Source organism: Pleurodeles waltl, chromosome 2_2 (genome assembly GCF_031143425.1).
Source record: "Pleurodeles waltl isolate 20211129_DDA chromosome 2_2, aPleWal1.hap1.20221129, whole genome shotgun sequence".
Lineage (NCBI taxonomy): Eukaryota > Metazoa > Chordata > Amphibia > Caudata > Salamandridae > Pleurodeles > Pleurodeles waltl.
The window spans coordinates 938,117,141-938,142,135 of NC_090439.1; positions in this window are offsets into that span (position 1 = coordinate 938,117,141).

Sequence of the window (24,995 nt, forward strand, 5' to 3'; positions counted from 1 at the left end):
ATAGTTTTTGAGTTTGTAACTCTTACTAACAAAGCTACACTTTGTTACTTGTCTTACACAGTGCTGGTTGTTGGTGGTGAATTTGTCCAGTTAATTTTAGCAGGAGAGATCATGGCTAGCCGCAGTATGACCGCTCAGCAGGTGGTTGGTATGCTTTTTGAGTCACAGTCTGATCATGACTATGAGACGGACTCTGCATCTGAGGCAGAGGAGGAAGTCAGAGATTCTGGCAGTGATGTTTCTGTTGGAGGGGAATCTTCTGATGATGAAGCCACACTCAGTGCAGATGAAGGTTCTGTTTTAGAGGAGGACATTGATGTGCCAATAGTGCAGCAACCTGGGGCTGAAAGGTTTCCCGTTAGAAGACCTGATGTCTGGGTTGCCCCTAACATGGAGCAGCCAGAGTTGCCTGCCTTTACTGGTCTCCCGGGGTGTAACACCAATACAGAGAACTTTATGCCTATCAATTTCTTTGAGTTATTCATGGATGATGTGTTTTTGGAAGAGATTGTTGAGCAGACTAATTTGTATGCGGAGCAGCATTTGAGGGACAACGCTGCTAGACTTAGGCCACACTCTAGAGCTGCCCAGTGGATTCCCACAAATTTGGAGGAGATAAAAAAGTTTTTGGGTTTGACTTTTTTGATGGGGTTGATAAGGAAGCCGTCACTGGCTTCTTATTGGTCTACTAGTCCCTTGATGGCAACAGCTATATTTCCAGCTACCATGAGTCGTAATCGGTATTTGCTTCTTCTTAGGATGCTGCATTTTGTTGACAATGCATTAGCCTTGCCACGAGATCACCCAGATTCTGACCGTCTTTTTAAGATTAGGCCTGTCCTTGATCATTTTGTAGATCGGTTTTCGGAGGTCTATGTTCCAGGCAAAGAGATAAGTGTGGACGAGTCTTTGGTCCTCTTCAAGGGTCGTTTGGTTTTTAGGCAGTACATTCCTAGCAAAAGGGCACGATATGGAATTAAATTGTATATGCTGTCTGAAAGTAGGACAGGATATGTGTATAGTTTCCGTGTGTACACTGGTAGGGATTCCAATATTGACCCCCCTGGTTGTCCTCCCACTTTTGGAGTTACTGAGAAAATTGTGTGGGATCTTGGTAGACGACTGTTCAACAAAGGTCACCATTTGTATGTAGATAACTTCTACACTGGTGTGCAGTTGTTCAAGGAATTGTTTAGAGTGGACACAGTTGCTTGTGGCACAATCCGTTCTAACCGGAAAGGCTATCCAAGGGAGCTTGTCTTTAAAAAACGTGAGAGGGGACAGTGCTGTGCCTTGCGGAACGAGGAGCTGCTAGCTTTGAAATTTTCAGACAAGAGGGATGTCTACATGCTAAGTACCATCCATGATGAGAGTACTTCCCCTGTGACTGTTTGGGGCCAGGTTGCTGAAGTGCGCAAACCTGTGTGCATTTTAGATTATAATAAGCACATGGGAGGTGTAGATAGAGTTGACCAGAGGTTGGAACCTTATACTGCTATTCGTAAGTCTTATGTTTGGTATAAGAAGTTAGCACTTCACCTCTTCCACTTAGCAACCTTCAATGCTTTTATTGTGTTTAGGGATAGGTCTCCAGACTCAAAGATGACATTTGTGAAATTTCAGGAGTCAGTGATAGAGAGCCTTATTGTGGTGGAACAGGCCAGAGTTCCTAGAGAAGCAGTGGTGGAGGATGTGGCTAGATTGAAAGATCGCCACTTTGCTGAGCACATTCCTCCCACACCCAAAAAAGACTTTCCAGCTAAGAAATGTAGAGTGTGTTTTCGAAAAGGTATCCGGAGGGAGTCTCGAATGTACTGCCCAGATTGTCCTTCAAAGCCTGGGCTGTGTGTCGGTGCTTGTTTTAAGAATTACCACACCCAGAAGAATTTCTGGGAACAACCATGAGTGTAAACTCATGTCTGTTTTGTATTTTCATGTGTTTAGTTTCATGGTTAGCATTTCTGTCATGTTCTTAGTTAGAGCTTTTGTGTTTGTTTTTTTGTAATTCTTTCTACTTAGTTAGGGGTTCCTCTGTTTAAAAAATAAAAATAAAATATGATGCCATTGTGTGTGGAGTGGGGCTTGGCTGAGACTGTACATATTGACTTGATGTTGGCTACTGCAACACACTGCCAGCCAAACACCAGTCCACACACTCCCATCAGCTGGTGTGATTGTTGTATCAGGCATGTGGGCGTATGTAAGTGATGGGCCCTTGAGTGGCGCTGTCTGTCGATGTGAGTGTTGTAATGTGCTGGGCCCGTGGCTGGCGGTGTGAATGGCCTTGTGTGTGTCATGTATGAAAGTTGTGTGAATGGACTGTAAAGCGGTTGGTGCCTTGTCGCGGCTTTACAGCTCACGAGCTGTGAGTCATTGGTTCAGTTTTTTGCCTTTCAGTTACTAACAGTGCTTTTCATTTTTGTGAAAGCTCTTGTTAGTAAAATTTGATCCACTGAACCATCACTCACCCTCGTGCCAAATCCAACCAGTATGTGTGGTAAAAATGACCAAACCTGCTCCGCTGTAATCAGGCGTCGCAGCACACCTATGACACGCTAGGTGCCTCAGGTGGGACCCCGATGATGAAGCATGCCACCAACTTGGTTGGTGGGTGAGGGGTCTTTTTCACATAACCTAAGTGTGTTTCTTTTCAAAATTTTAGTGTTTGGCACATCACGGACGTATGTGGGCACATCAAAACGATATATTACAAAACTACCTGTGTTTGGGGGGGGAGAGGGCACCTATGTTTTTGGTCCTGTGTGCGGCCTTCATCTAGGGAAACCTACCAAACCCAGACATTTTTTAAAACTAGACACCCCAAGGAGTCCAGGGAGGAGTGGCTTGCGTGGATCCCCCAACATTTTCTTACCCAGACTCCTCTGCAAACCTCAAAATGTGCTTAAAAAAAGCATATTTTCCTGACTTTTCTTCGTACGATCACCACTCCAGCACAAAATTCCTACTCCCCAGTGTTCCCCTCAGTCTCCCAAATAAAATGACACCTCACGTATGTGGGTCCCCAAAGCAGAGTCAGTCTAATGATGTATAAAAGAATATGTCCTTATAAACTTGCAGTACTATCCCCTGTATCTCTACAAGTTTTGGGCCTTATTCTGTTGGAGGCACCTGGCCCACCCACACAAGTGAGGTATCATTTTTATCGGGATACTTGGGGGAACGCTGGGTGGAAGGAAATTTGTGGCTCCACTCAGATTCCAGAACTTTCTGTCACCGAAATGTGTGAAAAATGCGTTTTTTTTAGCCAAAATTTGAGGTTTGGAAAGGATTCTGGGTAACAGAACCTGGTCAGAGCCCCTCAAGTCACCCCATCTTGGATTCCCCTAGGTCTCTAGTTTTCAGAAATGCACAGGTTTGGTAGGTTTCCCTAGGTGCTGGCTGAGCTACAGGCCAAAAACTACAGGTAGGCACTGTTTTCAATGAAAAAATGTGATGTGTCCACGCTGCGCTTTGGGGCGTTTCCTGTCGCGGGCGCTAGGCCTACCCACACAAGTGAGGTATCATTTTTATCGGGAGACGTGGGGGAACGCTGGGTGGAAGGAAATTTGTGGCCCCTCTCAGATTCCAGAACTTTATGCCACAGAAATGTGAGGAACATGTGTTTTTTTAGCCAAATTTTGGGGTTTGCAAAGGATTCTGGGTAACAGAACCTGGTCCGAGCCACACAAATCACCCCATCTTGGATTCCCCTAGGTCTCTAGTTTTCAGAAATGCACAGGTTTGGTAGGTTTCCCTAGGTGGCGGCTGAGCTAGAGGCCAAAATCTACAGGTAGGCACTTTGCTAAAAACAGGTCTATTTTCTGTGATGTGTCCACGTTGCGCTTTGGGGCGTTTCCTGTCGCGGGCGCTAGGCCTACCCACACAAGTGAGGTATCATTTTTATCGGGAGACGTGGGGGAATGCTGGGTGGAAGGAAATTTGTGGCTCCTCTCAGATTCCAGAACTTTCTGCCACAGAAATGTGAGGAACATGTGTTTTTTTAGCCAAATTTTGAGCTTTGCAAAGGATTCTGGGTAACAGAACCTGGTCCGAGCCCCGCCAGTCACCCCTCCTTGGATTCCCCTAGGTCTCTAGTTTTCAGAAATGTACAGGTTTGGTAGGTTTCCCTAGGTGCCGGCTGAGCTAGAGGCCAAAATCTACAGGTAGTCACTTCGCAAAAAACACCTTTGTTTTCTTCCAAAATTTTGGTGGTCTCCATGTTGCGCTTTGGGGCGTTTCCTGTCGCGGGCGCTAGGCCTACCAACGCAAGTGAGGTATCATTTTTATCGGGAGACTTGGGGGAACGCTGGGTGGAAGGAAATTTGTGGCTCCTCCCAGATTCCAGAACTTTCTGCCACAGAAATGTGAGGAACATGTGTTTTTTTAAGCCAATTTTTGAGCTTTGCAAAGGATTCTGGGTAACAGAACCTGGTCCGAGCCCCGCCAGTCACCCCTCCTTGGATTCCCCTAGGTCTCTAGTTTTCAGAAATGTACAGGTTTGGTAGGTTTCCCTAGGTGCCGGCTGAGCTAGAGGCCAAAATCTACAGGTAGTCACTTCGCAAAAAACACCTCTGTTTTCTTCCAAAATTTTGGTGGTGTCCACGTTGCGCTTTGGGGCGTTTCCTGTCGCGGGCGCTAGGCCTACCCACGCAAGTGAGGTATCATTTTTATCGGGAAACTTGGGGGAACGCTGGGTGCAAGGAAATTTGTGGCTCCTCTCAGATTCCAGAACTTTCTGCCACAGAAATGTGAGGAACATGTGTTTTTTTAGCCAAATTTTGAGGTTTGCAAAGGATTCTGGGTAACATAACCTGGTCCGAGCCACACAAATCACCCCATCTTGGATTCCCCTAGGTCTCTAGTTTTCAGAAATGCACAGGTTTGGTAGGTTTCCCTAGGTGGCGGCTGAGCTAGAGGCCAAAATCTACAGGTAGGCACTTTGCTAAAAACAGGTCTGTTTTCTGTGATGTGTCCACGTTGCGCTTTGGGGCGTTTCCTGTCGCGGGCGCTAGGGCTACACACACAAGTGAGGTATCATTTTTATCGGGAGACGTGGGGGAACGCTGGGGGGAAGGACATTTGTGGCTCCTCTCAGATTCCAGAACTTTCTGCCACAGAAATGTGAGGAACATGTGTTTTTTTAGCCAAATTTTGAGGTTTGCAAAGGATTCTGGGTAACAGAACCTGGTCCGAGCCACACAAATCACCCCATCTTGGATTCCCCTAGGTCTCCAGTTTTCAGAACTGCACAGGTTTGGTAGGTTTCCCTAGGTGGCGGCTGAGCTAGAGGCCAAAATCTACAGGTAGGCACTTTGCTAAAAACAGGTCTGTTTTCTGTGATGTGTCCACATTGCGCTTTGGGGCGTTTCCTGTCGCGGGAGCTAGGCCTACCCACACAAGTGAGGTATCATTTTTATCGGGAGACGTGGGGGAACGCTGGGTGGAAGGAAATTTGTGGCTCCTCTCAGATTCCAGAACTTTCTGCCACAGAAATGTGAGGAACATGTGTTTTTTTTGCCAATTTTGAGGTTTGCAAAGGATTCTGGGTAACAGAACCTTTTCCGAGCCACACAAATCACCCCATCTTGGATTCCCCTAGGTCTCTAGTTTTCAGAAATGCACAGGTTTGGTAGGTTTCCCTAGGTGGCGGCTGAGCTAGAGGCCAAAATCTACAGGTAGGCACTTTGTTAAAATCAGGTCTGTTTTTTGTGATGTGTCCACGTTGTGCTTTGGGGCGTTTCCTTTCGCGGGCGCTAGGCCTACCCACACAAGTGAGGTATCATTTTTATGGGGAGACGTGGGGGAACGCTGGGTGGAAGGAAATTTGTGGCTCCTCTCAGATTCCAGAACTTTCTGCCACAGAAATGTGAGGAACATGTGTTTTTTTAGCCAAATTTTGAGGTTTGCAAAGGATTCTGGGTAACAGAACCTGGTCCGAGCCACACAAATCACCCCATCTTGGATTCCCCTAGGTCTCTAGTTTTCAGAAATGCACAGGTTTGGTATGTTTCCCTAGGTGGCGGCTGAGCTAGAGGCCAAAATCTACAGGTAGGCACTTTGCTAAAAACAGGTCTGTTTTCTGTGATGTGTCCACATTGCGCTTTGGGGCGTTTCCTGTCGCGGGCGCTAGGCCTACCCACACAAGTGAGGTATCATTTTTATCGGGAGACGTGGGGGAACGCTGGGTGGAAGGAAATTTGTGGCTCCTCTCAGATTCCAGAACTTTCTGCCACAGAAATGTGGGGAACATGTGTTTTTTTAGCCAAATTTTGAGGTTTGCAAAGGATTCTGGGTAACAGAACCTGGTCCGAGCCACACAAATCACCCCATCTTGGATTCCCCTAGGTCTCTAGTTTTCAGAAATGCACAGGTTTGGTAGGTTTCCCTAGGTGGCGGCTGAGCTAGAGGCCAAAATCTACAGGTAGGCACTTTGCTAAAAACAGGTCTGTTTTCTGTGATGTGTCCACGTTGCGCTTTGGGGCGTTTCCTGTCGCGGGCGCTAGGCCTACCCACACAAGTGAGGTATCATTTTTATCGGGAGACTTGGGGGAACATAGAATAGCAAAACAAGTGTTATTGCCCCTTGTCTTTCTCTACATTTTTCCCTTCCAAATGTAAGACAGTGTGTAAAAAAGACGTCTATTTGAGAAATGCCCTGTAATTCACATGCTAGTATGGGCACCCCGGAATTCAGAGATGTGCAAATAACCACTGCTTCTCAACACCTTATCTTGTGCCCATTTTGGAAATACAAAGGTTTTCTTGATAGCTATTTTTTACTCTTTATATTTCAGCAAATGAATTGCTGTATACCCGGCATAGAATGAAAACCCACTGCAGGGTGCAGGTCATTTATTGGCTCTGGGTACCTAGAGTTCTTGATGAACCTACAAGCCCTATATATCCCCGCAACCAGAAGAGTCCAGCAGACGTAACGGTATATTGCTTTCGAAAATCTGACATTGCAGGAGAAAGTTACAGAGTAAAACTTAGAGAAAAATTGATGTTTTTTTCACCTCAATTTCAATATTTTTCTTTTTCAGTTGTTATTTTCTGTAGGAAACCCTTGTAGGATCTACACAAATTACCCCTTGCTGAATTCAGAATTTTGTCTACTTTTCAGAAATGTTGCGGTTTATGGGTCCAGCATTGGTTTCATGCCCATTTCTGTCACTGACTGGAAGGAGGCTGAAAGCACAAAAAATCGTAAAAATGGGGTATGTCCCAGTAAAATGCCAAAATTGGGTTGAAAAATTGGGTTTTCTGATTCAAGTCTGCCTGTTCCTGAAAGCTGGGAAGCTGGTGATTTTATCACCGCAAACCCTTTGTTGATGCCCTTTTCAGGGAAAAAACCACAAGCCTTCTTCTGCAGCCCATTTTTCCAATTTTTTTTAAAAAAATGAAATTTTCACTGTTTTTTGGCTAATTTCTTGGCCTCCTTCTGGGGAACCCACAAAGTCTGGGTACCTCTAGAATCCCTAGGATGTTGGAAAAAAAGGACGCAAATTTGGCGTGGGTAGCTTACGTGAACAAAAAGTTATGAGGGCCTAAGCGCGAACTGCTCCAAATAGCCAAAAAAAGGCTCGGCACAGGAGGGGGAAAAGGCCTGGCAGCGAAGGGGTTAAAAGAAACAAAAAAAAAAAAACACAGACAGACAGACGAAAGGCAGGCTCTTCAATAGGCGCAAGGAACTGCTACAGCCACCGGATAAGAAGTGCCGGAAACGTAGGAAAACCGGCCTTGGCAGCGTCCACGTCAACCAGGAATTACCATCTCTCCTCCCGGTCATAAAGATCGTCGCGAGTGAGGTAATTTTCGAGGCACAGCTCAGGTAGTAGGAAATAGTTTATTTGGAGTCCGACTGGGAGAGAGACTCTCCGCAACTGCTGAGGTCTCCTTCTAGAATACCCCTAAACATTCTCAGCGCGAGGCTGCATTGCTGAAATACATAACATTCTGCAGCACGCGACTGCATGACAAACCCATTGAAACATAACAAGGCCCCCTTTGATAAACCTCCAATGGCGGCTCCTTCGCTATGGCTCTCTCCAGCCCAGCACTGTGTTGCCAGGCTGGATAGAGCAAGCACAGGCTCCAAGGATGGCTGCCCCCAGCCAATCCTAATGCTGCTCTGAGCAGCGTCAGGATTGGCCAAGGGGCAGGTTGCCTCCCTGTAGTGATGAGGGAAAGATAATAATGTCCCCCTCCCCTCCTTGCATGCCACACCCGCTCCACCCCTTCAGAGCGCAGCGAGCCACCACTGTAAACCTCACATGCTCTCTCTACACCAGTCCCCAAAAAGCAACCTAAAACATGCATCCCAAGTGAAGCAACAACACCTTCGGATTAAACCACTTCACTCTCTTAAATTGCTGCTAGCTCAATTATAGCTTACCCCTGGGGCATTAACACAAATATCCATCAGGTCTGGTATGTTTACATTTTTCCTCATACAAATGTTAGTGAAATGCATGTTCATAGTCACTAACCAAATGATTGTGGAACATTGTTAACTTTTATGGGTTGTGATGTTTGCACTTTATGGTGGGTCCATGCTTCTTTAATGATTTCAATGAATTCTACAATACATTCTAACTCTAGTTGATTCCTATCTTTTCCTTGCGAATGACTCCTTTTTTATCTATTATCACTTCTTTGGTCCTATCTTGTCAAATCTAAAGCTATAATTTAAGGCATTCACAATACCAGCTATGCTATAAGCATTGTGTTTTCCTGCATCACAAACCTTTATCTGCCTTCTTCCACACTCTCTCCTTTACTTCTTCCTCTTTGCCTTCACCCTCTAAAGTCCCCAATCTAGTTATTATTTTTGATTTATCTCGTTGATGCTCTATTTACAGTTCCTAAATTGCACCCATCTGAGTTCCAATCAGATTTTATATTCTCTATTTGCTTCTCTTTCACCTCTTTACCGAACTAATGATTACATCTATTTATTGTTTGATTCGTTAAAAGTTCTACAATAAGCAATGAGATCACAAAACGCATGCATACATCTTAAGAATCATGCAATAAGCAATAACTTCATAAAACGTATATGTACAACTGATTAAGATGGATTATCAGTAGTGGTAAGTCAACTGAATACATTAAGGTAAAGAATATGCATTACAAAGTTGTATGATGTATATTACTTCAAATTTGGTAGATTGGTCTATAGAACTGAGCTAACATATAATATTTCCAGAGCTAAAGGCCTTATTTAGAATGTGGCAGATGGAGTTACTCCGTCACAAAACGTGACTGATATCCCTTTCCCGTATTATGATTCCATTATATCCTGGGGAAATCATAATACAGTGGACGAGATATCCGTCACGTTTGTGATGGAGTAACCTGCCCGCCGAACTCTAAATCAGGCCCTACATTCCCAAAGTATATGTGCAAAATTATTCATGTAATTTCAAGATCATGCTATTAGGAACGTAGCAAAAAGCATAAGATCAGAAAATGCAGTTGGTCAATTAAAAGCAAGACTTATTTGCCTCCCTTGTACAACACATACTAGTATGATGAAAATGACCTTAAGAAATGTGTACCAAAAATTCCAAACTGGGACTCCCACGTTAATATTCAAGCCACAAAATACAGCATACATCCAGTCAGCAAACTGCAATTTCGTAACAAAAGCGCATGTGCAAAAATGAACGAACGAGAGCAAGCGCTGCCAGGGCCCTGAACCTTACAATACGCTTCAATTGTGCCATACAATAGATCAAATACCGAAGGCATGATTAAAAGGTTAACTGCTTTCTATCAGTTTTTGCACTTTTCAACTATCATTAAGCCATTTAATGAACCGACAAGTGAGTTTAATGTTAGTACAGTTCATGCTTTTTAACATGGCCTACCTGCAGGATTTTATGTGCAGAGCATTAAACGATGATTTTAGCAGACAAAGGGGGTTATTCTAACTTTGGAGGAGGTGTTAATCCGTCCCAAAAGTGACGGAAAAGTGACGGATTTACCACCAGCCGTATTACGAGTCCATTATATCCTATGGAACTCGTAATACGGCTGGTGGTATATCCGTCACTTTACCGTCACTTTTGAGACGGATTAACACTCCTCCAAACTTAGAATAACCCCCAAATTCTCTTACCATTAAATTTCAGACAGCTCTATAAAATGTACCCGGTTGACCCTTGATGGTAGTCTCAAAAACAGCATGACTTCACTATGAGTGCTTGTTCCCATGGCCGTGCGCAGTCACTTGAAGGCAAACACCCAAAACTGTAAAGGGGGAACCGCTTTGTTTTTTTTAGAAACAGTGAAAACGCTAAACGAGTTTTGTCTTCAAGATACAAAGCTTTGTTTAGTATGGAATTAGCCACTTTCTTAAAAAGATTTATGGCTCATCAAGGCCTGCCAGTGATATACTGAATCAGAAAGAAAGTGTACCCAATAATTAACCCTGGCCTGGGAGCTAGCTGAAATTTACTTCCAGATATAATGACTTGATATATTTTGTTTTGAAGCTTTTATTTCATGCATTCATTTGATGAAGGCCACTTTCCTTACCATAATTAAGTTACAAAAAACAAACTTGAGCCCGACCTGCCTCTGAGCCAAATGCGATGAAAGCAATAAGATGTTCCTAAAAGCCTTTGCTATCAATGTATTCATTCGTAAAGCTAATGCAGTTGGAAGTGAAGAGAGGTTGTAGGTTAGCACTGGCTCCAGCTTATCTAGTGAAGGGCCCTGCAATTAGCATTTGGCTGATTATTTATGGAGAATTAGCGTAGGGAAGTGCCGTAAGTCTTTTTGCTGCGCTTCCCTATGCCAATATGAAATGGCAGGAATGCACTATATTTAAGCAATATGGTGCATTCCTGTCCTTACCCCTATGCTATCGGGAAATTGGCTGCCTAGCACCAATGCATGCACCCTTGCCAATGGAATGCCTCCCTGTCACAGAGTAAGGCAACGCAGCGACTCGAGCTGCTTTGCCTTCATCGATATCTATAAGGCCATTCATAGTCATGTAAAGTGGTTTGCGTGGCCTCATAGATATAGTTGAGAGGCTTGTGCCACCGAAGCTCCAAAAAAAGTGATGCTCTGGCAGCACAGGTGTCTCCTAATTATGCCACATGGTTAATTAAGTGCAGCAGGCAAAATTATGTTTTTTTGATTGTAAGGAGGCTTTGCTGTTTACTGCTAATACACATATTTAAGTTCAGTTCTCATCAGTTCACCCTTGCCTTGTTTCTATTCACAAATCAATTTAACTCATTGCACCACTCACCTTTGATGTCCCACACCTTACTGCAATGATATGACCTCACTCCATCCACTACCAATAGGTACAAAGTAGACTATTTTTCAATCAGTTCCAAGGAAAATAATATTTCCTGCTGTTATTGGTCTTCACTTATTGACATGTTGTTCCCTTCTTTTCATCCTTCAATCCCACCTTTGTTTTCCTATTACAGTTTATTCTTAGAAACAATCTTTACAGAATGTTAGTGTGAGGCATTTTGTGTTCCACCTGAGCAGAGATTGGAAGTGCAGCACTACATCTCCTCTCCTTGTCTTGAATGATTCACTCATTTCTTTATATTGGCCCCAAGGATAGGGATCTTCACAAGGAGGATAGACAGCACTTCCACCCATGTCTACTGGTCTTGGTAAGTTGTTTTCCAGTCAGAGCGGCACAAACTTCATGGGTGCCTTACCCCATTGGCAATGTGGCCCTACTGACTGAGATCTGTATCTACATCTGTCTTGCATGAATAGGTATTTCTGTTGTGTCTGCCATTGTAGAGACGTGGGCTCACTGGGTTCCTCTGTTAGTCATTCCACAACATAAAGAGTATCTACCCATGCGGTTATTCCCATCAACGGACCTCCCCAACACCTTATGGGGTGAAGCAGGGCTCAGAGATCTTAGCATCTGTTGGCCCCCCTTCTAACAGACATGATGTTTTTCACGGCCACTGCCCTGTCTCCTGCCTTTGTCTTATGCACCTGTGCAACACCTCCCTCACAGACATTGATGATGGTGGGATCTTCCTCCAGCAGACGTGGGACACATCTTTGACACTGCACCACCTCTCACTAACAGCCTCACCTCCATCAGAGATCTTATCACTGTTAGGCTGACCCTCCTAAATTCTGAATGGTCTAGCAACTTTCTTTCCCTCTACACCGCATCCCTTCTCAGATTTTACACTGAGGACTGTACCACCCTCTGTGAATTCAGCCTTGTACAAGATTGTGGGCCCACAATGCCTACAAGGGTTGCCCCTGCCTATTCAGAACAGTGCTTCAGGTTGTGAATTCAGCCTCCTTCACTGAAAGTCTCAGTATTTCTAGTTGCTCTACCACTTTCTGTGTTTACATAGTGATACATTTGTTTCTCACAAGTATTTTTTGTCTGACAATTATTAATGACAGGTATGATCTTAAGTCAGTCTTTAATAAATGTACACACCTAATTTGAATACATTTTTTCATGAAATAGTGTGCTGGAGCATCATCACTCAAATAATTAGATGCATCAGTAATTCTAAAGTGTAAGAGAGATTATTAGCCCTTAGTCCTGAATTGATGGAAGCTATAAATGTTGCCAAAAACATTGAATACACTGCCATTTGCGTAAAAGCAATTAAGCCACAGAGTGAGTCCCTCAAGGTTACCAATGGTATTAATAGTGTTATTGAGTATGATGAAGTTTGTAAAATAAGAAATGTACATGGATTCAAACCTCAATTACCCTCAGTTAAAATTAAATATTTCACATGTGGCAAGCAATCACTCAGCAAGTAATCTCAATTGTCCTAAAGAGTGGTTGTATGCAAGAAATGTAATAAGAGAGGTCACTTCGCCAAAGTTTGCAAAAGCCCAGAAAAGAGGGAAAGCCATGACGTCAGACCAGAAGACATGGAAGAAAAATGTAAACTTTTGTTCAAGATTGATAAGACTGATAACACAAATAAGGGCACATACCTAATATGTGACATTAATGTGGATGGGATTCCTTTTAAAGTTTTCACTGATTCATGTTCTCCATAAATGTTCATTGGTAGAAACAATTCTGATGACAAGCCAGCAGGGAAAGGATATACATTTGAAAGCCCTGATTTTCACAAAGAAGTGTACCACAGCGATCCTATTCTGTTGGATGGTAAGATCAAAGTTACTTTAAAGATTGGCATACAATAGGAAAAAAATATATGTCCAAATGGACCTCATACTTATTAGGATGGAATCATAAAAAATACATGGCTATCAAACTTTATCCCAGTAGTGAACAGGTATTGTTAGTTGACTGATCCATAGCGGGAGGAGATATATGTGAGGAGTTTCAAGAAGTGTTCACATACAAATTAGTTTTATTGAAAAACTTTGGCCCTCATTACAACCCTGGTGGTCGGTGTTAAAGCGGCGGTAAAACCGCCAACAGGCCTTCGGAAAAAAAAATTGAACTATGACCATGGCGGAAACCGCCAACATAGACAGCCACTTTAACACTCCGACTGCCACGGTGGTACAAACAAAATGCATGGCGGTCACTGCCAACAGACAGACGGAAGACAATGTACTGCCCACACTATTATGACAGGCCAATCCGCCACCTTTTCCGGGGCGGATTCAACATGAACAAAAACACGGCAGCAACAGGACTTGGAAGGGGAAACACTCACCTCTACACACCCCACGAGAAACCAGGACGCCATGGAGCCTGAACTTCAAATACTCCCTGCGATAGTCTTCCTGCTCCTCTACCAGGAGCACGACCGTCAGCGGCGATAACCACTGTGAGCACTGCACCTACAACACAGGGAAGGGAAAAGAGAGTGACACACACACGCAACATGCAACACCCCCACCCTCACAAACAACAACATTAAACATTAAACATTAACATTAAATTTACACCCCCCAAACCCCCCCTGGAAGAACACAAGAACAAAAGGAATTGATTGTAACCATTGTAATCAATAAACATCCATTAGTCCAAAATGTATATACACTATAAACAAATATGTACACCAAGAATTGAAGTCCAGGTACTGCTCCTATATAGTCCGTGGACCACTGGACCCAAAATGCATGGGCGAGGCCCACACTCAATCGAAATGGAGAGAACACTGCAGGGGCATCAGATCGAAATAAAATGGGCACCTCAGGGGGAAGGGAAGGGGGGGCACCTCAGCTGGATGAGTGCACAAAGCCAGCTCCACGAGGGGGCTCCATGCCCATTGATGTATCCTGGGGAGTGCAAAGCCACAGTCTCTCAAGTCTCCCCAGTGGGTGGTTTGCCCACTGCTTTATCCTGGGGAGTGCAAAGCCACAGTCTCTCAAGTCTCTCCAGTGGGTGGGTTGCCCACTGCTGCATCCTGGGGAGTGCAAAGCCACAGTCTCTCAAGTCTCTCCAGTGGGTGGTTTGCCTACTGCTGTATCCTGCTTCATCCTGCCAAGGACTAAGGTAGTGGATGCCTTTCTCCACTGGTCCTGGAGGGGGCTTAGTGCCCAGAATGCTTCATCCTGCCAAGAACTGAGGTAGTGGATGCCTTTCTCCACTTGTTCTGGAGGGGGCTTAGTGCCCAGAGTGCTTCATCCTGCCAAGGACTCAGGTAGTGGATGCCTTTCTCCACTGGTTCTGGAGGGGGCTTTGTGGCCATAGTGCTTCATCCTGCCAAGGACTCAGGTAGTGGATGTAACTCTCCACTGGTTCTGGAGAGGGCTTTGCGCCCAGAGTGCTTCATCCTGCCAAGGACTCAGGTAGTGGATGTGAATCTCCACTGGTTCTGGAGGTGGCTTTGTGCCCAGAGTGCTTCATCCTGCCAAGGACTCAGGTAGTGGATGTGACACTCCACTGACGGTGGGGCAACATCGAAGCTGCCTAGGCCCCTGGAACTGACCACCAGCCTCGTCCGAATTACCACTGGGGATGGCAGCCATGTCTGCGGTGGTGCCACAGACTCAGGATGTCGTGTGGTGCTGGCGGTGCTTGTGGCGGTCATTGGGGCGGCGGTGCTTGCGGCGGTCATTGGGCCGGCGGTGCTGGTGGCGGCCTCACTGACTGCCATGCAGGTGGCTGGCTCACTGACTGCTGTGCTGGTGTCTGGCTCACTGACTGCCGTACTGGCGGAGGTGTCAGTAGCGGCGGTGCTGGTGGCAGGCTCACAGAGTGCGGTGCTGGCTGCGATGTGAGTAGAGGCGGTGCTGGTGGCAGGCTCACTGACCACGGTGCTGGCGGCGGGCTCACTGACTGCGGTGCTGCTGAAGGGCACAGTGTCTGCGGTGCTGGTGAAGGGCTCAGTATCTGGGGTGCTGGTGGCGGTGTCAGTGGCGACGGTGCATGTGGCGGTGTCAGTGGCGGTCTTGTCCGCAGTGCAGGTTGGTGCGACGTTGACTTCCCTTTCTTTTTCAGGCCCTTCCCCACCTTGGATAGTGGCACAGCTGTCTTGCCACTCACAACTATTGTCTTGGCTGAGCCCTTGGTGGCAGGTGTTTTGGCCTTCTCCCTCCGGGATGTGGGCAACTTCTTTTATTTTGGAGGTGGGGGAATGTCCTTGGACGCGCTCCTTAGGACAATGGAAGCCCTGTTGCTTGGCGCACTCCAGAATCTGGATATTGCTGGCACCACTGTGCCCGGTGATGTGGTGGCTGAGGTGCTGGGTTGGGACCTGGAAAGGCGGGCCCTAGGGGAAGGACGTGGGGGGAGGTGTAGGGAAGAGGTCAACATTTGAGAGGAAAAGCTTTTTTGACACACTGGGATGGGTAGATGGAGGGGGTTTGGGAGTGGAGGAAGAGGTAGTGGTTGTGGGAGGTGTACGTCTGCTGAGTTTGGGTGAATATGCATGGGCTGGAGGATGTTGTGAGGTGGATGGCTGTTGAGTGGGTGTGTGTCTGCATTTATGTACTTTGGGAGGAGGGCTCACAGACACACTGGGAGAGGACACAGGGGATGTGAGAATGGTAGTGGGGTGGTGAGTGAACATGAGCGGTGTGTGGTGATGGGCGTGCTGGTGATGGAGGTAGTGGCTGAAGATGTAGTGCATGCAGGTGTGAGTGGAGACGTGACAGGGAGGGAGGAGGGAGACGTGGAGGAGGGGGACGCATTGGAGGCAGTGGATGTTGGTATGTGTGCATGGGTATGATGCTTGTGTGAGTGCTTGTGGGATGTGTGGTGCTTATGTTTGCCAGAGCCACCCTTGTGTTTTGAGGTGTGTGCATGCTGGTCTGATGGTGTGCTTGGGATAGGCTGAGGTACTGGGGATTGGGTCTGGGTGGAGGAAGTTGGAGGGGGGAGGCTGGACACAGGGACAATAGCTGCCATCAGTGCTGAGGCCAGAGCCTGAAATGCTCGCTGTTGGGCTGCCTGGCCAGAATGAATGCCCTCCAGGTATGCATTTGTCTGTTGCAACTGCCTCTCTACACCCTGGATGGCTTTCAGAATGGTAGACTGCCCAACAGTGAGGGATCTCAGGAGGGCAACAGCCTCCTCACTGAGAGCAGCAGGGCTGACTGGGACAGGGGCTGAGGTGCCTGGGGCGAAGGAGATGCCCACCTTCCTGGGTGAGCGGCCACGGGACTCACGCTGAGGGGCTGCTGGGGGGGCGGTGCTGGTGGGGGGGTGGCGGCTGTACCTGTAGATGCAGTGGGCACAGAAGGGCCCGCCACCGCAAGGGAGCTCCCATCAGAGGAAGAGTTTGTGTCGCTGGTCTCAGCTCCTGTCCCCGCCGTGGAGCCCCCCTTGCCCTCCGTCCCACTGGTGACTTCAGACTCCGTTGTCTCGCCCTCCAGGGCCATGTGGGATGCAGCTCCCTCCTGCTCTGGTGGCACTGCTCCTCCGCCTGATGATGCTAATGCACACAAGAACAGGGAGACCACAAAAAGGGGGGGAAGAAAGAAGAAAGACATGTTGAGTGCATACAATACCACTACCGTCGGCGGACACTACAGACACAGCAGCCCTCTGCACTATGCCATGCACTTATAGTTCCTAGATTATTCACATGCCCAGGTGGTACAAGGCCTAAGCCCAATTGCTGCTCACATGGTAGTCACAGGAGCCTGACTAGGTGTAGATGGCTCTTACCACTGGTGGGGATGGAGTGCCACTTAGCCTGCCTCACAAAGGGTCTTTGCCTACAAAGCTTGCCCTAGCCTAGGGGAACCCACTGCCCAGCTCCCCCACCCAGACACCTCCAATGCGCACGGAGTCAGATGGATATGACGGTACTCACCCCCTTGTGGCTGCTGTGATGCCCTCAAGCGCCCATCCATCTCTAGATACGCCACCACCAGGATCTGGAAAATCTGGGGGGTCATGGTGCGACGGGCACCCCTCCCACGTTGGGAGGACATACCCAGCTGGGCCTCCGCCGTCTTCTTGCTCCAGCGGCAAATGTCCTCCCATCTTTTACGGCAGTGGGTGCTCCGTCTGTGATGGACACCCCAGGGTCCGGAAGTCCTTGGTGATGGCACGCCAAATATCCTTCTTCTGGTGGGCGCTGACCTAGAGGAATAGTACAAGGGAAAATGTAAAACTTTAACCATCCGGACCGTCACAGTCATTGTCCCACGTTCCTACCCTTGCCCTGACGCACATACACTCACCGTCCGATCATGCAGGCCTCATCTCCCCCCCGTATCTTCCATCCACACCACCCCAAACAGGCATTGCCCATACAGCATGCTCCCAGTGTACTCACCTGTTTGTCTGGAGGACCGTAGAGTAGCGTGTACTGGGGGAGGACCCCATCCACTAGTTTATCCAACTCCTCCGAAGTGAAGGCAGGGGCCCTTTCCCCAGACACATGAGCCATTGTCGCTTCCAGACTGAGGTCATAGCAGCACTTACAGTGTAGGTCCTCTCCTGTTGAAGATCAGGTATCACGTGAGTAAACAGACAGAAAATGGCGGTCACATCCGCGGCGGTGCGTACCGTCACCACCGGCGTACATCGTCATTGGCTCCGGGAACCCATAGGGCCCAATGTTAACCAATGCAGGATTGTGCCACGGTCTTTGACCGCCTACCTCAACGGTGTAGGTTAGTCTCACAGGTGCATTGTCCATAGGGGCATAGGAAGTGGAGCTAGGGCAGTTTAAGGATGGACAGGTTGTCAAAGTGAGACAGAAGGATGACATTCAGGTTGGTCTCATTTCTTGGCGGGGGTCTTGGCATTGTTCTCTGTCTTTGTCCTGGATCTCAGGGACCGCTTGCGGGATGGTTCTCCATCTGCAGGGGGTGGGGTGCTGGTGTCGTGGTCCTGTGGCGGTGCCTCCTGTCCACTAGCGCCGGCAGAGGTGGTGGGCAGTTCATCGTCCAGGCTAGTGTCAGGGGCCCCTTGTTGTGCCACAGTGTCCCTCCTGGTGTTCACAAGATCCTTCAGCACCCCTACAATGGTGCCCAGGGTGGTGTTGATGGACCTGAGTTCCTCTCTGAACCCCAAATACTGTTCCTCCGTTGCCATCGTCTCCTGGGAATGATGGTACGCACCCATGATGTTGGAGAGGGTGTCGTGGAGAGTGGGTTCCCTGGGCCTGTCCTCCCCATCGCACAGCAGACCTCCCAGTTACCCTGTTTTCCTGTGCCTCTGTCCCCTGAACCGTGTGCCCTCTGCCACTGCCCCCAGGTCCCTGCTGTTCTTGGGGTGGTGGGTTTGCCTGGGTTCCCTGTAGTGGTAGACACACTGCTGCTTGACGTGTCCTGGGGACAGAGGTATGGGCCCGCTGGGTAGGTGCTGTGCTGGTGTTTCCTGAGGGGGGAGGCTCTGTGGTGGCCTGTGACTGTGTCAGGGGAACCGACTGTCCCGAGGTCCCAGATGGGCCGGGCTGGTCATCTAGATCCAGTTGGACAGAGCTGCTGTCATCACTGTGGGCCTCTTCTGTAGGGGGGTGGAACCTCCTGTCCGGTGACGTTGGGTAGGGGTCCTGCAGGGGTGTAAAGGCATGATTATTGCATCTGTGTGTGCCAAGGTGTGCAATGGGTGGGTGACCCTGTACCCCAGTGCTTACATTCTTGTGTAGGATCTTGTGTGATAATTGTTTTGGGGTCTGTGTGGGTATGTGTAGTGGACATGCTTTGGTGATGGGTGTCCATGCTTTGTTGTTGCATGCAGGGCTTGGTGTTGGGATGTGTGGTTTGTGATAATGGGACATATGTGACAAGTTGGAGTGATGGGGGTGAGGTCGCAGGTGGGGGTATGTGATAGCATGCAGGTAGAGTGGGGGATATGGTAGTTAAAGATTTGACTTACCAGAGTCCATTCCTCCTGCTACTCCTGTGAGGCCCTTAGGATGCAGTATAGCCAATACCTGCTATTCCCATGTTGTTAATTGTGGGGGAGGAGGAGGGGGTCCGCCGCCAGTCCTCTGAACTGCAATATGGTGTCTTGAGACCACGGAACGCACCTTCCCCCGTAGGTCGTTCCACCTCTTCCTGATGTCATCCCGTGTTCTTGGATGCTGTCCCACTGCATTGACCCTGTCCACGATTCTGCGCCATAGCTCCATCTTCCTAGCTATGGAGGTGTGCTGCACCTGTGATCCGAATAGCTATGGCTCTACCCGGATGATTTCCTCCACCATGACCATGAGCTCCTCCTCAGAAAACCTGGGGTGTCTTTGCGGTGCCATGGGGTGGTGTGGGTGATGTGTGAGATGGTGTGTGTTGTGATGTGTGAGGGGATGTGTTTGTGTGTGTTGTGTGAGGTGCGTGTATGTTGTGTGAGTGATGGTGTTGAGTGCCTGTGGATGCTAGTTTGTTGATGGTGGTGTCTCTCTGTGGCCTTCTGTCGAAATTCTGGTTGTAAGGGTTTGTGGGTGATGTGGGTGTGTGTTTTATATTGGATTGGGTGTGTGGGAGTGGTGTGTGTATGTGTATCAGGTGTGTGTATTTGGAATTGTCCAATGTGGTTGTGTGTTGTAAATGTGGTGTATTTTGAGCGCAGCGGTGTGTACCGCCAATGGTTTACCGCAGTTGAAAGACCGCCTCGTGGATTCGTGGGTCTTGATAGTCTGGGCGTATTCCTGTTGGCGTGATGGTGGAGGTTTTGGCATCGCCAGTTTGTCACTGACCTTTGGTGTGGCGGACTTGTGTGGGTGTCTGGATTTTGGCGGATTCCGAGCTGTGGGTCGTAATAGCTGTAGCGGAATTCCGCGGTGGTGTGTTGGCGGTCTTCTGCACGGCAGTAAGCGGGATTTACCACCAATGTTGTAATGAGGGCCTTTGTTCACTAAATCATTTTAACATCTGATGCTGACCTTGTCATACTTGAACCCTGTCCAGTACCAGTTCTCATGGTAGAACCACTTCAAGGGGAATTAGATTCCCTGGAAAACCAAAACGTTATCGGAATAATTGAAATGTTTTGAATGACTTACTCCTCTCATAATAGCCACAAAAGATGGTAAGGATATCATACACCTCTGTGGTGACCTAAGAGACCTCAGTAGCAACATATCGGTTGACAGGCATTCCCTCTCCAATATTCATGTTTTTCAAAGAAATGCTTGTTATAGAATGTTGATGTTAGGCATTTTGTGTTCCACCTATGCAAAGATTAGAAGTATATTAATAAATCTTGACAGTTCATCTTGAATATATCACTCATTTCTTAAGAGTGTTCCTAATTTATTTATTCACTAGGTTTTGCAAATGTTATACCAATCTCTTGTTTTCCATTAGTGCCAATTTATCTGATTACACCCTCTTGACAATGGGTTTGGCAGAAACCTGCTAAAAAGTTTTCAGATGAAACCAGAGGCATAACTTAAAATGATGGAGCTCCATTGCAGAATGTGACGAGAAGCCCGGGTGTTCTCTTATCTCACATACATTCATTGGTCTTGAAGCAGAAGGTCTGTGTCAGGCCCCTGAATGAAACAGGTTAAGAGTGAACATTTTTTAAAGAGTTTGCTATTGTGGAAACAAAATCCACTAAAGTTACCTTTACCTTCCCATTTTTAGACTGTGTACACTTAAACTGGCTGTACAGTGATGAGATATCATGCTGGCTGCCGCAAGGTACTGTGTGTGGCAATCAGTGGATTGGTTTCAAAGGCTTCTGCTGACAGAGGATCCACCCATCCTGGCAGGTGCTGAGCCTTTTGCTCCACCCCTCACACCATCCCCTAAAGCTTTAATTAACTTTTCCTTGCCAGAAGTTTCCAATTTCAAAGCTACTCTAACCCCTCTATGTACAGTACAGAGGTGTACAGATCTACCCTGAGCATATGTCTTTATCCCTGTCACTTGCCGTATGGTCCGACATAAATAGGATCCCTTTGAAACCATTTGCCAGCAGCAGCAGGATGATCCAGCTGGCTTGGGAGACGTTACTGCAGCCTAAATATAGACCAGTTGTAAGGGGCATAAATGGGGAACCTTTGCCTTGACAAAATTGTGCAAGGTCCAGAAAGCTTTGCCTGATTTAATTGATGCAACGTTTGTGACTTTGTCTAATCTGCATTTTACCTTCTTCTCCTTTTCTACATCATATTGATCATGTTTTTTCTGAATTTTCTGGGACAGAAATGATAGTGTCCTAAGTTCAAACCAGGGTTAGTGCATGGCACACCCTTCTAATATTTATAATTCAACTGTCTGGTAATTTTGAAGGACTATCAGTGGCAAGACATTCGTCTTAAATTCAAGTGTGATTTAATGTTTATTTACTACTGTGAGTAGACAGAATCTGCGGAACCATGAAAAAACAGAGGCTGCTCTCCAAATCTGGGCTTAATATAATAAGTGTCTGTTTGTAAAAAGTGGTTGCCAATTGTGCTCTACTTTTTGTGAATCAGCTCTGATTTTCTGAACTGACCTGTGTACAATTAGATCAGTTTTGCAAAATCACCATTTGCAGGAGGGTCACAAAATGATCTGCTTACTGAATTTTAATTAGGCAGATCACAATTTGCAGCCCTTTTGCCAGTGGGCACAAGCACAGGGCTTGTGACCTGCAAGGGACAGCAGACCACCAACCCTGTGTTTGCAATATCAAATGAAAAACATTTTATTTTTTTGAAGCAGTCCGATTCCCTTAGGGGAACTGGTACTGCCACAAGAGAAATATATAAATAAAAAAGACTCCTGTTTGGGAAAACATTAGGGAGAGGATGCACCAGTGCAATTGATCAATTCCTCCTCCGCCAAAGACTTCCAAAACAATCCCATTCCCCTTTGCAAATCACTTACCACCTCCTTTGAGGAGCTGGCTACTTGTCAGTGATTTGCAATCGAAATTGTAGTTGCAAACCATAGACCCATGCCATATTGAGTCACAATTTGAAAGGAATGCCCCTTTCAGGCCCCTTCCAATTATGATTGGATATGTTGCAAAACCCATTTTACAATTCAGAAAAATGTATATGACTCATAAAATAGTATTTGTACAAGGGTAATTGTCATTTTGCTGTTGCACATGCAATGAATTGTGAACGATTGCAACATTATTTAGTACCTCTGGCTTTATAGCCTTAAGATTTATAGGCATGTTTTTTCATTGGTTGCTTTGGGTGTGGGAAACAGCAAGATATGCTCCCAAATATAACTTATATTTTGGACATGTTATGCTGCGCAAGGTCTGAGTCGGTGGGGGTGAGGGGCTTGGAAATATCAATAATCTTTTGCCTTTAACCCCTTCGCTGCCAGGGCTTTTCCCCCTCAGCTGCCAGGCCTTTTTTTTGCTATTTGGGGCAGTTCGCGCTTAGGCCCTCATAGCTTTTTGTCCACATAAGCTACCCAAATTTGCGTCCTTTTTTTCCAACATCCAACGGATTCTGGAGGTACCCAGAGTTTGTGGGTTCCCCTGAAGGAGACCAAGAAATTAGCCAAAATACAGTAAAAATGTCTTTTTTTAAAAAAAAAAAAGGGAAAAAAGAGCTGCAGAAGAAGGCTTGTGGATTTTTTCCCTGAAAATGGCAGCAACAAAGGGTTTGCAGTGCTAAAATCACCATCTTCCCAGCTTTCAGGAGCAGGCAGACTTGAATTAGAAAACCCAATTTTTCAACACAATTTTGGCATTTTACTGGGATATACCACATTTTTCTGATTTTTTGTGCTTTCAGCCTCCTTCCAGTTAGTGGCAGAAATGGGTGTGAAACCAATTCTGGATCCCGGAATGCTAAACATTTCTGAAAAGTAGACAAAATTCTGAATTCAGCAAGGGGTAACTTGTTTAGATCCTACAAGGGTTTCCTACAGAAAATAACAGCTGAAATGAAACGATATTGAAATTGAGGTAAGAAAACAGCCATTTTTCTCCACGGTTTACTCATAACTTTTTTCCTGCAAAGTCAGATTTTTTAAAGCAATATGCCGTTACATCTGCTCGACTCTTCTGGTTGTGGGGATATATAGGGCATGCAGGTTCATCAAGAACCCTAGGTACCCAGGGGCATATTTATACTCCGTTTGCGCCGAATTTGCGTCGTTTTTTTCGACGCAAATTCGACGCAAATTCGACGCAAAACTAACTCCATATTTATACTTTGGCGTTAGACGCGTCTAGCGCCAAAGTTCATGGAGTTAGCGTCATTTTTTTGCGTGAACACCTATCTTGCGTTAATGATATGCAAGGTAGGCGTTCCCGTCTTAAAAAATGACTCCGATGCATATCCGTCGTATTTATACTCCCGGGCAAAAATGACGCCCGGGAGTGGGCGGGTCTAAAAAACCCGCATTAGCGCCGGATTTTAGCGCCTGGGTCAGGGCAGGCGTTAAGGGACCTGTGGGCTCAGAATGAGCCCAGAGGTGCCCTCCCCTGACCCCAGGGACACCCCCTGTCACCCTTGCCCACCCCAGGAGGACACCCAAGGATGGAGGGACCCACCCCAGGGACATTAAGGTAAGTCCAGGTAAGTATTTTTTTAAATTTTTTTTTGTGGCATAGGGGGGCCTGATTTGTGCCCCCCTATATGCCACTATGCCCAATGACCATGCCCAGGGGACAGAAGTCCCCTGGGCATGGCCATTGGGCAAGGGGGCATGACTCCTGTCTTTGCTAAAACAGGAGTCATTTCAATGGGGGATGGGCGTCGTAAAAAAAAGGCGCAAATCGGGTTGAGGCGATTTTTTTGCCTCAGCCTGACTTGCACCATTTGTGGACGCCCATACGCCATTTTCCCCCTACGCCGGCGCTGCCTGGTGTACGTCGTTTTTTTTAACGCACACCAGACAGCGCCGGCGGCTTACGCCGGCTAACGTCATTGATTAAATACAGCGCCCGCATGGTGCTTCAGAATGGCGTTAGCCGGCGCAATTTTTTTGGGCGCAAAACTGCGTTAGCGCAGTTTTGCGTCAAAAAGTATAAATATGGCCCCCAGAGCCAATAAATGAGCTGCACCTTGCAATGGGTTTTTATTCTATACCGGGTATACAGCAATTCATTTGCTGAAATGTAAAGAGTGAAAAATAGGTATCAAGAAAACCTTTATACTTCTAAAATGGGCACAAGATAAGGTGTTGAGAAGCATTGGTTATTTGCACATCTCTGAATTCCGGGGTGCCCATACTAGCATGTGAATTACTGGGCATTTCTGAAATGGACGTCTTTTTTACATACTGTCTTACATTTGGAAGGAGAAAATGTAGAGAAAGACAAGGGGCAATAACACTTGTTTTGCTATTCTGTGTTCCCCCAAGTCTCCTGATAAAAATGGTACCTCACTTGCATGGGTAGGCCTAATGTTTGTGACAGGAAACGCAACATGGACACATCACATTTTTACATTGAAATCTGACATGTTTTTTGCAAAGTGCCTAGCTGTAGATTTTGGCCTCTAGCTCACCCGGCACCAAGGGAAACCTACCAAACCTGTGCGTTTTTGAAAACTAGACACCTAGGGGAATCCAATATGGGGTGACTTGTGGGGCTCTCACCTGGTTCTGTTACCCAAAATCCTTTGCAAACCTCATAATTTGGCCAAAAAAAACACTTTTTCCTCACATTTTAGTGTCAGAAAGTTCTGGAATTTGAGAGGAGCCACAAATTTCCTTCCTTCCAGTGTTCC